Source organism: Agelaius phoeniceus, chromosome 5 (genome assembly GCF_051311805.1).
Source record: "Agelaius phoeniceus isolate bAgePho1 chromosome 5, bAgePho1.hap1, whole genome shotgun sequence".
NCBI lineage: Eukaryota > Metazoa > Chordata > Aves > Passeriformes > Icteridae > Agelaius > Agelaius phoeniceus.
The window spans coordinates 7306040-7319710 of record NC_135269.1 but is presented as its reverse complement, the minus strand read 5'-3'; the positions used below and the strand labels follow the sequence as shown (position 1 = coordinate 7319710).

General features: G+C 41.1%; 1 protein-coding gene across 2 annotated transcripts in view; it reads left to right on the top strand.

The window, feature by feature from the left end:
- Positions 1–13671, top strand: part of WNT7B (Wnt family member 7B) — a 94927-nt gene that overhangs the window by 32718 nt on the left and 48538 nt on the right. The window lies entirely within an intron of this gene.

The following is a 13671-nucleotide window of genomic DNA, read 5'->3' as shown; positions in this document are numbered from 1 at the left end:
AAATTCGTATTTTTATGTTTCAATTGGAATTGCTAGAGCAAACTGCTATGGGAAGTGATGGGCTGTTCATTTTGGAAAGTGCTCGTGAAATATCAAAATCCGTTCCAGCATGTGCTTTAAAGCTGGATTTCTCAGATGAGTGATTCATGACCTCTTTAGGGGTCAAAAGAGGATTTGGGTGATGCTACAAAGTGTTATATGGCATTGAGAGAGAGGCAGTGCAGATATGGGTGTCCTGTAGTTGCACCAGCCAAGGCACAGCACCGTGGCTTCAGTGTGCTGTAGGAACTCAGCTCCTTCAGACCTGTGGAATGTGCATTAGGCAAGGACGGTGGAGCAGAGGAGGTGTGTTATTGCCAAGTGTGAAGTCAGCACCTAAAAGGTCACAAGACTTGTGCTGGGTTTATATTTGGTTCATCTATGTTAAGAATTTGAGATTTAATATATTCAGGATGTCCTCCTTGTCCTTAGTGGGAGATATTTGATCCACAAACTAGTATTAGTATCCTAGGCATGTAACTAACCTGCTAGTTAGTGTTTGTCTGTTTAACATGGCTGAATTTGAAAATTGTCCTTTAGATGGTACTCCTGAGCAACCTGAAGGAGATATTTCAGATTTGCTGTGCCTACACTCAGGTACCTTCTCTGGAGCTGGAAAGCACTGAGACATGTTTGCAGGAGTGAGGAGGATGGTTTGTTTTAGAATTGTTACTTTGGCAACAACACCAGCTCAGCTAGCAAAATCTATGGGCAGCTGGAGAGGTAAGACCAGATTCCAACCCAACATCTTTCTTCTGTGCAAATGAATAACAGCATCTACAGCAAAATTGATCATTTAAAAGTTTGAAAAGGATAGTTTGGATGGCAGAGGGAAGCACTAAAACTGATGGTACTCTAATTTTTATTGCTTCTCCTTTTTGCTGTCAGCCTGCTTGTTACTGGTGGTACCTATGTGAGAGTCAGTTGATATATATATTCTAATTAATTTTTTCAAATAAATTAATGCCTAGCACTCAGTCTGTAGAGTGGAAGAGATTGCAAGTACAGGCAAGTCACTGTCCTGGCTCACACTCTGTCTAGGAAGGTAGGACTGCAGAGAAGCAGGAAAGCAGCACCCTACAAGGAGGTGGCTCACTCAAACCAACACAGCAAATCAGAGCCAAGAGTAGGACCAGATCTTGCTACTTTGATCCACTATTGGAGCCACTGGAGAAGTGGCTCTCCACTCCTTATCTGTGGATCTTCTGCAAGAATAGGTGAACAAGGAGAGCAAGTTTAGGCTGCTCCTCAGCACCAGAAGACTCTCAGTATCCGGCACATACTGGATTCATCCTTCCCACAACCTGCCTTAGCTTGCAAACATGGGAAGTGAACTGATGTTCTAGGTATGAACAGAGCAGTGTAAGGCCTGAGTCAGGTTGCCTGATTTTCTATGAGTCTGTGACTCCAGAGGACAATCTCAGATTTTCATTTCAAATTCTAACCTATGGGATGAACTGGCCTATCATTCCCATGATTTGACATTATGGTCCTAAGAACTTTCATTTAGAAAGACAACAGGAACATAAATGTTGTGAAATAGTGCCTTCAGTGTGTGCAATGGAGACTTCCCATGCTGTTTAGAAGCAGCAAGCCTCTGAAATGTGGGAAATACTGGTGCAGACAACTAAGACCAGCAATCCCATCTCCAGCAACTGCTTGGGTTTGATCCTGTAAAGATGTACATCTGCTGGAAACTCTAACAATTTTCTACAAGCTCCTGTGTGGGTTTTCAGTCCCTTCCTTTTATATTGAGCGATAATGGTTGGAATTCTCTCCAAAAAGGATGGGTGATTTTTTAAGTTTCAGTAATCACCAAGCAGCTGAGCAAGAGGTTGGTTGACAAAGATATTGCATGTGGAAGATGTCACTAAGTTAAGATGGTAGGGAGTCAATTAAGATACTTTTTGCCAGCTTTTTCATTAAAATTCATTAAAACCTTTGCGAACCAGAAGATGTTTTGGATTAACTGCCACATTCAAATTCCAAAACCCAGCTTTTTGCATGGTTCTGTGCTTCAGTATTCACATCGTAGACTGCCACTTCTCATCTATTGCTATTGCTGGGAATTTCAATCTCTGATTTTTTTAAGATGCCAGGCTTTTCTTTATTTCACACAGGATAGGTTTGAGGATTATTTTGTTTGCCTATACAGTGTCTCACCATGCTCAAAGAAAGGTTTGGAATCTTTTGGATCCCACCATCAGTTGATGCCAATTAAGAAGAAATGATGGAAATTAACACTTTGTAGCCAGCATAGGAGTAGAATTCCTGCAGCACGGCTTAATTCCTTGATAAAGCTGCTGTACAAAAATTGCTGGAGTCCAGCTTTGATTCCTGGCTTCAGTAACTCACAAGATCTTCTCAGGGACCTATTTCTTCATGTTTTCTTTTTAGTCAGTGTCAGGTTACGATTTGGCAGCTTTCTACACAGCTTTCCTTATAACTATATCCAGGCCAGGACAGCTGTAAGCTTGCAAGTCAACAGCTTGCAATCAAACCCAAGGATCTCAGCCACCAGGAACACAGTCTGTCAATAAGACCAAAATAAAAGCTGCCCACCAGTTTACCATGCATATTCAGGGATATTTAATTCCACCCCCTCTAGCTTGGAGTAACAGCAGTTTTGAAGTATTAGCTTACTTCTGTGTGAGTTCACCAAATTTAGTGAAGCGTGTGGAATGTGGGTGGAATTTTGGTATTTTGTGTAGAATTTGAAAGTCATGAAGATGCAAAGAATTGGTGGCCAGTGAGATAAGTTATTATAGGCAAATATAATAGAGTTTTTATTTTCACATTTTGGATTCACATCATGATGAAACTAGTAGTTTGGAATGATGTGAGTTTAGCCAGCTTTGGGATAATTTCCAGAACCGAGAAAATCACACAGCTGTTATCTGTCATTGCCTCATTGATAGTCTCTACATAGAATTCAAGGATTTACTGGTTGTAGAACAGGAACTCTCTCTTCATCCTCAGAGAAGTTTTTTCTAGTTCAGCAGTGAATACAGCAATCCTTGCATGTGGGTAGGGAAATAAGGGAGGGAGAATATCAGTTTCTAGAAACTTACCAGAAGAAGTGTGTGAGAATTTTTTTTCTCTCCTTTCATTCTTGCATAAAAAAAGAATACACCAGCTATATCTTGTAAAAGCTGAACAAGAACCTTTTTATAACTGGAAAAAAAGCCATCAGGCAAACACTGAATTATCACTTTTTTTTTTTTAATGTTGGCTATGCAGAGTTTTATTTTTCTCTGCAAGCCCTGTATTTGTCACACTGAGTCATCTGAGGTCAAGCAGCTCAATCCTCTCTGCCATAGTGCCCATCTTTTCTGGGATCAGTCTTGGCATGCTGGCATGGTGCAGCTGCTGGCATTGCCAGGCCCAGCTTGGCTTGGGCGCCCCTGGCAGTGCAGTCAGTGGTGCCTGGCATGGACCAGCAGCTCCTTCAGCCGCACCGCGTCGCCTTCCCCCTTCCTGGGCAGAGCTTCTCCTGATGCTGTCACAGCTGGGACCACACCATGGGCAACGTGACACTGACACTGGGGAGCAGAAGGTTCACTCTAGGAGACTTCTTTCTCCCAATATTTCCAGTTCTTTCTGGTCTGTCCTGGAATTTATTACCATTTCAGCCTCGCTGCAGATTCAGTCAGTAAAACTGACATGACTTTAGTTGGCTGCAGTGTGTTAGGATCTTATACTACAAGCTATTTGATCTCTCTTTTGGGTTTACATTTTCCTTCTGAGTAAGTGATTTTTTTGGCATGGGAAACATTTTTATTAATTATGAACTTTTCTCTGTGTTGGAGTTTTGTGCCATGATGTTTGGACACACATGATGATACACTGCTGAATATTTGGCAGAACTGAGATCCCTTCACCTAGAAACTGGCTGTCGGTGTTTGTCTTTCACTGAAATAGCACAATGGTGGTTTTGAGCAAAATAACCAAACTGGATAGGGAACTTACCATGACAGTTATGATTCAAAAATAGTCCACAGTATAAAAATCATTATAAGGTCAAGTTTCCAGTTTGAAGTCTCTAGATCTGTAAATCACATTTTCCTCTATTAGTAAAACAAGGAGGATAATCTCTTCTGTGCAATGTGGATTCATTCATTACCATTTCTAGAAAGCCCTGAGTGAGCCTATTTCATAAGTCTGGCTCTTTTGCCACCCAAAATTCTTCTTTATTAGGTTATGGCCAAAATCTATCCTGGCATCACTTGACTTCTCCAGCCAGAGAGAACCCTAAGAAACATATAAAATGTTACGCCTTTTCTTTTTTAGTTAAACCCACATTCACCTGTACTTTGTATGCATTTCATACAGATAAGTCATAAATCTACAATATTTATGTCCCCAAATGAGCCCCAAAACAGTGACAAGCCTCTGAGATGTGTACTCAATTTTACATTCGTGGGATTGTCCTCTTGGGCCATAAAGTCAAATATCATGTCTGAACTTTTAGGTTGAATCATTTGAATCTGAACTGGAAAATATCAGCCCTTTACTTAAGCCCTTTTACTTGAGTAATCAGCAGGTTTCTTGCCCCCCAAAATAAAAAAGCTAGGATGGTTTTTATACAGAAAAATGCAGAAAAACTGTTTAAACAGAAAGAGCAGAAGAATACAACATATAGTTAATACTTACAGGGATTCTAAGCAGGCAATTTTAATTATCTGATTTTCCATCAGTTCTTTGATTCCAAAAAATGCCAGAGGATTTTTAGCACCACAAGAGATCAAGCCCTCTGTTTCATCTGTGGGAGGAAACAACAAACTGTAGGACATGCATCATCATCTGTGACCATCTATTTTCCTTGTGAATGAGGCATTTTGTATCTCCAGAGGAACTGGATTTCGGGTTAGCATGAAATCTCATTGTTTTGTTCTACAACAAAGACGCTGATTCTTGTTAGCTTTTGGGAGTTGGTTTGTGATGTTTGGATTGCATTATCAGGATCATGCACCATATGGGTTAGTTATCAGATCCTTCATGAAGTTACAGTTTTCCCTACATCAACTAAAAATCCCCAAAGGGGCGATTTTCTTACTCTCATCTTTCTGTAAGACAGAAGGAATGCTGTTGATTTTTTTTTCCCTTTCTGGTGACAGAAAGTTTTGAAGCATAACAAACAAGATGCTTAGGAGAGTTCTGAAGCATGCTTTAAGACATGGCATTAAGGTATTATTTATAGTTCTTTTTTTCCTGAAAGCATGCAAAACATTCTCTTCATTAAAGTAACTGAACAAATACATATGTTGCTCCATTAGTCCAATTAGTTTTTCCTTTAAAATAAAGATTTTTAGCCTTCTGTAAGTATTTTTTAGAACACACTGGAAGACAGAATAAAAGCACTCAGCTTGGGAAACACTGGTCAGCCCAGGAAGAACCTTAGGGAAGATGGATTTTGAACAGCATGAACTGTGATTTTTTTTCCCCTGTCTGTGGGGTGGGCTTCCCCACACAGAAAGGCATATTGTGTCTCATGGTCAAATTTTCAAAATCAGTGAGAATTCTGTTTACCCTCCAAATGGGTGGCCAACTCATCACAAGGAATTGTCTGTCAACTGAGTAGATTTGTGAGAGGGGTGAGTGGTCCTACTTACAGACTGAACCCATGACCTCCTAATCCTATCTCATGTGCAGTGCCTGCCAGACTGTTCAATGGTCATTAGACCTGGGTGAACAATTTGGACAAAAAAAAAAAAAAATGGAGCCATTCTGAGGATTAAAGATCCAAAGACACCAAAACTGAGCTCTCAAAGTTACTCTGGGCTTTCAGTTTCCACTCAGTTTTATTTTATAGTAAAGTCTTTCCCATGCTACATGTTCATTCTGCCATGGCAGTAAACTTTCATCCTGGATCATATAGGCTGTGCTAGGAAAACTTGAGGATATGGCACAAATGCTTTATGTGTGAGGTAGGGAAACCAGGGTCTAATGATTCACGGTAATGGCATAATGCAATGGTAATCCAATAAAATCAGGCACTTTGATTTTTACTAGGGATGAAATGCTCAGAAGTTGGATGAAAACACTGGCTTAATTCCAGAAGTGTTACTGGATAGAAACCTTTATATGATCCATACTCTAAAGAAAATCCATGAATTACAGAAAATTCAGAAGCATTGAATGATTTGAAGTGTAGATCTTAACTCCTAGGGTCCCTTGAATGTACAGACTGGCCTAGAAATTAAACAAAGGGTGACAGTATTTAAGCCTGCAATTGGAAGATACTTTTTCACTGACACATGTATCTCCTTACAAGAAAAACTTCTCTGGTTTTGTTTGGAGACACAAGAGAATGACTTAGTAAGGGTGGAGGTGATGCCACCTCATCTCAGTTCCAGCTGGAGCAATTCTTATTCTCCTGAGCAGTTGCTCTGACTCTCAGAAGTGCAATGAAACCAAAACACATCAAGCCTACTTTGGCTACTGTTTGTTGGGAAAATTGATTCCTCTGCTGTAATTCCACTCAACACTGCACCAAAACTTGGTGTAGATTTATTCAGGCTGTGTATCAGTGGGAGGCAATATATGCAATATTTTTAAGACTCCTAAAATGGGTGCTTTTAAAACACAAGCTTTGTGTATTTTTAGGTACTTAGTGAAGATACTTTTACTTGACCTGTCTCAGACAGTAAAACCTCTAATGTAAATATTAAACACAATCTAAATAAATTGTTTTTCTATACTTTTAACCACACTTCCCCTCCATCTGCCCAATATTCTCAAAGTCAGATGCTGCAAATCAAAGGAGTGCTCATAACTGGACACTGATTGCTGAACTGCTACTGTTCCACTAATGAGGGGATGAGACACAAGGAGTCAAAATGCTTTTGGGCCTGTTTCACACAGCTGCAATGCAGTCCATGCAGGAACTGAAGAAGTCAGAAGCAGTGGTAATTCACTGTAGAATAAGGACTGAAGAGCCACTTTAGGTCTCAACTCTATTTTACGAAGTGGAGCTAAAGACATAGAATGGCAAAAGCAGTTATCTTGTTTGTGTATCCCTGAGAGGAGAAGAAGGGACTGTAATTCCAGTCATGATGTGTAGTTTATCTTCTTGTGCAGAAAAGCTTGGACCAATGGGAGAAAACATTGGAAAGGGGGATAGAAATGATCAGAGGTCTCATGCATGAGAGGAAAATTTGGATGAGGGCTGTTTTGTTCTGCAGAAGGTTTATGAACAACTTGAAGGGCAGTGCAAGGCCTCTGGGGACAAAATATTCTGTTCCCACTGGGTATCAGAGAAGAAACCCTGATCTTTAATTGCAGAAATTTCCTAGAATCATAGAATAGAAACATTGAAATATTCTGAGTTGGAAGGGACCCACAGGGATCATCAAGTCCAACTCCTGTCCCTGTGCCTGAGTGTTCAAATGCTCACTGGGGGAATGGAGGGGGCAGGTTGCAGGCTTCAGATCTTAGAGAATGTCCATGGCTGTCCTTGTCTATGACCACAACCTTTTAAAAACAAACTCATCTTCTGAGCGTGCTACAGTGCTTAAAAGATATTTAAGTCGTGGAGTTTCAGGAAAATTTGATAATTTCTGAGCTTCCTAATAGTCTGTGATGCTGCTGTTAGCTTAAGTTTTTCTTCTGTGGAACAGATAAATGTGATTCAGACAGAAAGCTAGCTTCTCTATCGATTTCTGTTTTACCTAGGGGTAAAGAGTTAAAAAGGTCAGTGACAAAAGAATGGTAGCATCAGGGAGAAAAATGAGATCAAGTATTTATTGGCAGTGAAAGGACATTTCTGTGAGAGTGTGGGGCTGACTGATGATGGAGACTGGACTGTGACTCAGATGTGGCTGTTAAGCCAGGCTTAACCTGCTCTGGGTGCTCACTGGCTGGCTCTGTGTGTGCCATCAGCTGCCTATAGCCCCTACAGATTGCACATGACTCACTTTGGTAGACCTGTTTGATTGAGTACCACCTCTGCAGGCTCAGCTGTGAATCCCAGACAGTCCTTATCACTTACCTCTTTAAGCCTCTCCATTCTTTTGGTTGCATGGCCATCAGGGTTTTTTTTCAAATTATCAAATTCAGAAAGAAAACTGCAGGAAAAAGGAATCCAAGATGCCCATAGTCAGCAGCATCTTCAGTTTGAAGGCAAGAAGCAGCTAAATTGGGGTCAATATGCCACCTTACAAAAAGGCAGGTAAATGCCTGTGTGTGTATGACTGCCAGTGTGTGTGGGATCTTTTGAGAGAGGATTTTAGAAGGAGAAGTATTCCATCCAGCTGCTTTCACAAGCTTACAGTGATTTTCAAAACACCAAGGACACACCCAGCACGGGCCACTGGGATAATAACACAGACGCAAGATTTTTATGGCTGCACACCAAATTTAGAAACTCCCTCTAGAAAAACATCTCAAAATGACTTTTGCTAATCCTTCTGAACACCTGGAATAGACTCAACAAGCCAGGGAACTAGGAAAGTTACTGTGTGGTTTACCAGGCTTCTTATATCACTCAGAATTAAAATTTTTAAATAAGTAGCTGAGGGAAACCTTAGACATTCATAGATAGCCCTGTTTGGTGTCACATTATTTTGTGCCAGTGTTGACAGTTCAGATTATAAAACAGAGAGTTGTTGTTCAGACAAAGCCCACATGCAGCATACAATAATGTTTTAAATGCTTGGAAATCTACATAGGAAATAAACTTTCATATTCTGCAGTTTCTGAGGGCTTCTCCCCTTTTTCTCCACACTTGAGACTTTCTCAGACTGAAGCTATTTTATACTAATATCCAACTTCTAGGTACAGATTTGAAGGTCTGATCAAACCCTATTTCCATTCTAACCAACATGTATAATCTCAAATAGACCAACAGTCTTATAACTTCAGTAGGGTAATGCCTGTAAGGAGCTAACCATAAAATATCTATCTGATGGATCAGAATTTCTTTTTGCATGATCACCAATAGCCAGTGGGGAGTTTTGCTGGGTTCAGGGAATGCAGACCTGCTCCATGGAAGTGCCAAGCAGTTTTGCTTACAGCTGGTGTGGTGGTACAAGAAAGGCTGCAAATATTTTTTTTTGTCAGGGAACAGACTCAGAAAATAAGAGACAAAATTAGTTAACACACTAAGAGACTATAAAAAAAATATTTCCAAGTGCCAATTGCTATTTTCTTAAAAATAGGTTGCTATTTTTTTTCTTTTTCTTTTGAATAACTATTAATTAAAAGTATAGAAAACCTACCAAGTGTAGCATTTCTGCACTCTGCATTTCCTTTGCAACTAGTGTAACACCTCTACCTTCTTAATTTATTTGGGATCCGGTGTTCAGCATGAGGTCTTTGTACAGGGACATATTCTGGTACATTGACTTGCAGTTAACAACAAATTTTCCATGGAAGCAAATAGAACTGCATGGCCAGGAAAACACAAAGGGTGTCAGCCATACGTCTAGCACCTTGAAATCTCTGATAGACCTCTTGTATTTAGTAAGGTGGTCCTAAAAGCATTTTCCTTCCTAAATCAAGGCTTTGCAGGAGCTTAGCTGAGCTATGCAGGCTGAAAGGGACTTTCAGGGCACTTTTGCCCTGAAGTTGCAGCCAGCCCAGGGAGGTCATTTAAAATTGGCTGTCCAGCCCTAGCACAAACCTGTCCTGGGAGCAGAACCTGTGCCCAGCCTGTGCCAATCTGAGCAACCTGCTCCAGTGCAAAGTGAGGCCCTAGCACAGAGAAGCTGTGGCTGCCCCGTCCCTGGAAGTGCCCAAAGGCCAGGTTGGATGGGGCTGGGAGCAACCTGGGATAGTGGAAGGTGTCCCTGCCTATGGCAGGATGTGGTGCTGATTGGGCTTTAAGCTCCCTCCCAACTCAAACTCTTCCATGATTCTGAGGAGCAGGATCTGTTTCTTTTTGAGGTGATGTGGAAGGTGCATCCTCCCTCCTGTCCTTGGTGCTGGAGATGGAGAGTAGTTATAATTCAACCCATGTCTCTGACAGAGATACCTCTGCACCACCACCCAGCCTCATGCAGACACACCACCCATGTCTGGTGGGATATTGCAGGTCTCCTGTGAAGGAATAAACTCTGACATAAAATATATAAAAAAAAAAAATTAAAACCCCACAGTTTTCCTCATTCTTACCTGTTCATGCTAGACCTGGAGAGGTCCACGATTCCGGCTTCTGGGAATTTGTGTTTCTTTTCCAGTTTTTCCCACATCTTGAGAACAGGACAATTGTGTTCACTGTGAATGAGTGTTCCCCAACTGCTGTAGTTTGAGGGAAAGGTGAAGGTGGGTAAGTGAGGAGGAAGAACACAAGGGCTCAAGGCTGCACAACCAAACTGGGACTATTGCCAAGGCACCAGTGATCTGCCTGGTCCCAGCTGGGTGGTGCCAAGGATGTGCCCAGTCCTCACACTCTTCCTCCCCTGCTGCACACTGGAGCAGGAGGAGCTGCCCTTCTGTCTGTCTTCCCAAAGCTTCAGCTCTTGTAGAGAAACTTCAAAAGAGCTCATCCTGCCCCTTGTACCCCCTGAGAATGGTTTTGTCTGAACTGAGGCATTTAGAGCAGATGAGAACAGCACATGCTGCTGCTGGTTTGAGCAGTGCTCCCATTCCACATGTAGTAGCCAGTAAGTAAACCTGACAGCACCAAATCCATGGATTTTTTGCTTTAATTTTGTTTGTGGATGTTACTTAATTCCATATCCTGACTTTTCATGGCCTTACGAAAGATTTACCACCATGAAAACTGCGGTGAGGGAAGGAATAAAAGAAATAAATCATGGCTCATCATAGTGGCATATTCAGTGGATAAAAATTCAATGTCACTGACAAAGAGAATTTAATTTTTTTTTCCTCTGATGCTAATTCAAGACCAGCAAGTCTTGTTTTGTGGTCATATATCTCTGTCCAAATAGCAGCCCTCAGTGGTCATTTAGTCTGAAGTTCATTATGGGAAGGGTCAATGTGGCCTCTCCACCTTAATAATAAAAGTACATCTGAGACAACTTCGTATGGCTTTTCAGGTGCACCTCAGAGCTGCATACAGATTTTGATCCTCATGATTAACAGACACTGCAATGGAGTCTCAACATTTTAACACAATATACTAAATTCTCCAACATAATGGCTCAGTAGACTTTCACAATTTATTCTCATTGGTTGCTCAGATCCTGATGAGCTTCTGCCTGAACCATGACAGCAGTAAAGCCAGCTGACTTCATTTTGAGAAGGAAGAGTCTTCCTCTCCTGTAGACCCATTATTACATGCTTTCCTCTTTCAATTTTTGTATCACATCCATGAAAGCCTTATGCAGATAAAGCAAAAAATTTAGGATCTTTCAAAAATGTTTAATGAAAATTATCACAAAGCATATATTTTAAGGTAGAGTCCTGTAATAGTCCACCTTAAAGATTTTAAAGCCACAAGGCACACCTGGCATTTTAGAATGAGCTAACCAACAGAGAGCTGCTTCTGTGTAGGACATCTGTGGTAGGACTATGACAGGTTTTCATCAGATGTCGCAAATTAAGCAGGGTATGGTCTTGATAAATCTTGGACTTGGATCCTGAAGACTCCTTATTTCTTTCTTCCTCTTAATCCATTCCCCAAACAGAACAGACTGCTCAACTTTGGTCAGAGACAAAATATGCACGTCACTTAAGTTTAATTAAGGCTTGGAATTGATAAAGCTTGGAAAATGCCCGTACCTATATATATGTTGTGTGTGTGATTGGAGAAAGCTTATTTGTTCTTATTTACTATATGAAAAACATGGCAAAACTGTGAACTTCACATATAGAAGTGTGAAATTTTCATTTTTCTATGGTACTGAACTATTTCTGCATAGACACAGAAAATCTGTGAGTTATCTCTTCCAGCCACTTTGGTATCTCAAAGTTGCATTCCATGCCAGCAGAACTGCAATATCCCAGCCTGGTTATTCCGCAGGGTAACTTTGCTTTCCACACTGGTGTGTTGCTGCCCAGCAAACAGCTCTGTGACTCCTTGTCAGATATTAGTGTGGCTCTTTCTAGTACCAAAGGGAGCCAGAAATGGGATGGAAGGCAAATTATGGTGCTAGACATCAACACCAGCTGGGAGTGCTTAAGGGGCATCTTGGCATTGAGGAATGGATTTTGTTGTTACTGAAGGTAACACCACCATGTTCCTTGGTACTCTGCAAGGTGAGGCATGTGAATATTTGCAGAACTGGACTGGTAGGTCCTGCTAACACTCTTTATAGAGACAAAAGAAAAAAAACCTGTGTGAGACAAAAGTGTTTCAGTTTGATTTCTAAATCTGATAAAGCTCTGTTTGTAAAAGGAATCAAATAATTTTATATCAACACAATTTTTCATTACGCTTATTCAGATAAGTTCAATTTCACCATGTAAGTCACCACCTTCATCCCTGACAAGACCAAAGCAGGAATATTCCAGCCTTCCATGAATTGCCCAGGAGAATGCTTAATTGCTACCTTCCTGCAGCTTTCAAACACTGGCCTATCAAGTTTTCTCTGGTTTAGCAAACCAAACACTTATTGAAACACAAATTCCTTTGGAATCATTATTTGCCACACTTCAGATATTTTAACACCCAATTTTATTTTTATAAATTTTTATATCCACAGGATTTGTTTTCCACCATATAACATGATGCCCCCAGAGTAAAGTGATTTGAGACAAGAAAGAAAATCCCCATTAGACAGTAGTTTGCCACAGAAATTTCATTGGACAGTAAATGTCCAATGAAAATGGAAATGTAAATTTGCTAGTGTGGCCTTTACAATAGGACACATGAGGCCTGTGAGGCATTTCTGTTCTTCATGAATCTTTTGTTGGTGTAAAAAAGTTGAATACAGGTAAACTACAGATGTAACAGTCTTTAAGATACCCTGCTGTTACGTATTGAGTCTTGCCTCACTGAAAAATTATTAAAAATGATTGCAGTGGACCAGTCATACAGCAAATAAGATATGTGTCAAAATCAGATTTCTCTTGCTGAGTGAACAGCAGGAATTTGCAGGAGGCTGGTGCTGGTTGCTGGTGCTGATCTGTGAATGGCATCCCAGGCAATGTCTGCCCTCCTTCTGCTGAAGCCTAATGATTCACAGCAACCATCCCAGCTGGGAGGGTGTGATCCAAGGCTTTGCTGGTGTTCCCTGATTACTGTGGCACAGAGGGATGGGGGGCATGCCCCCACTCCTCTCTCAAGCACCCATTTACCCCAAGGCAGGCTCTGCCCTTGTGTGAGCTATCCCTCAACTCACCCATTCCTCCTGGCCATGCCAGCAGGCACAGTGCATGGGATATCAGGCACTTTTTTGGGTGAGCTCCTCAAAGAAATCTCTGCCTTTCATTTGGTGGGAGTGAACAGGTCTGTGTGCAGCCCCCTGATGAGGTCTCTACTGTAAAGATGACCCCGAAGTGTTAGAAAGTCTCTTTTTCCCAGTCCCGAGACCAAAGAAGAAGACAGGATTCCTTGGCTCTCGTTCTCAAGGTTGTTTATTTTTTCTTATCTATAACATTCTTTCTCTGACCTGCTGAGATTTGTCCAGGACATTGGTTCATGGCACACTGGCCACCTTGGGGTGGTATTATCTTTTTATACTAAGAACTACGAGTACTTTATTTACAATAATCTTCCAATAACTA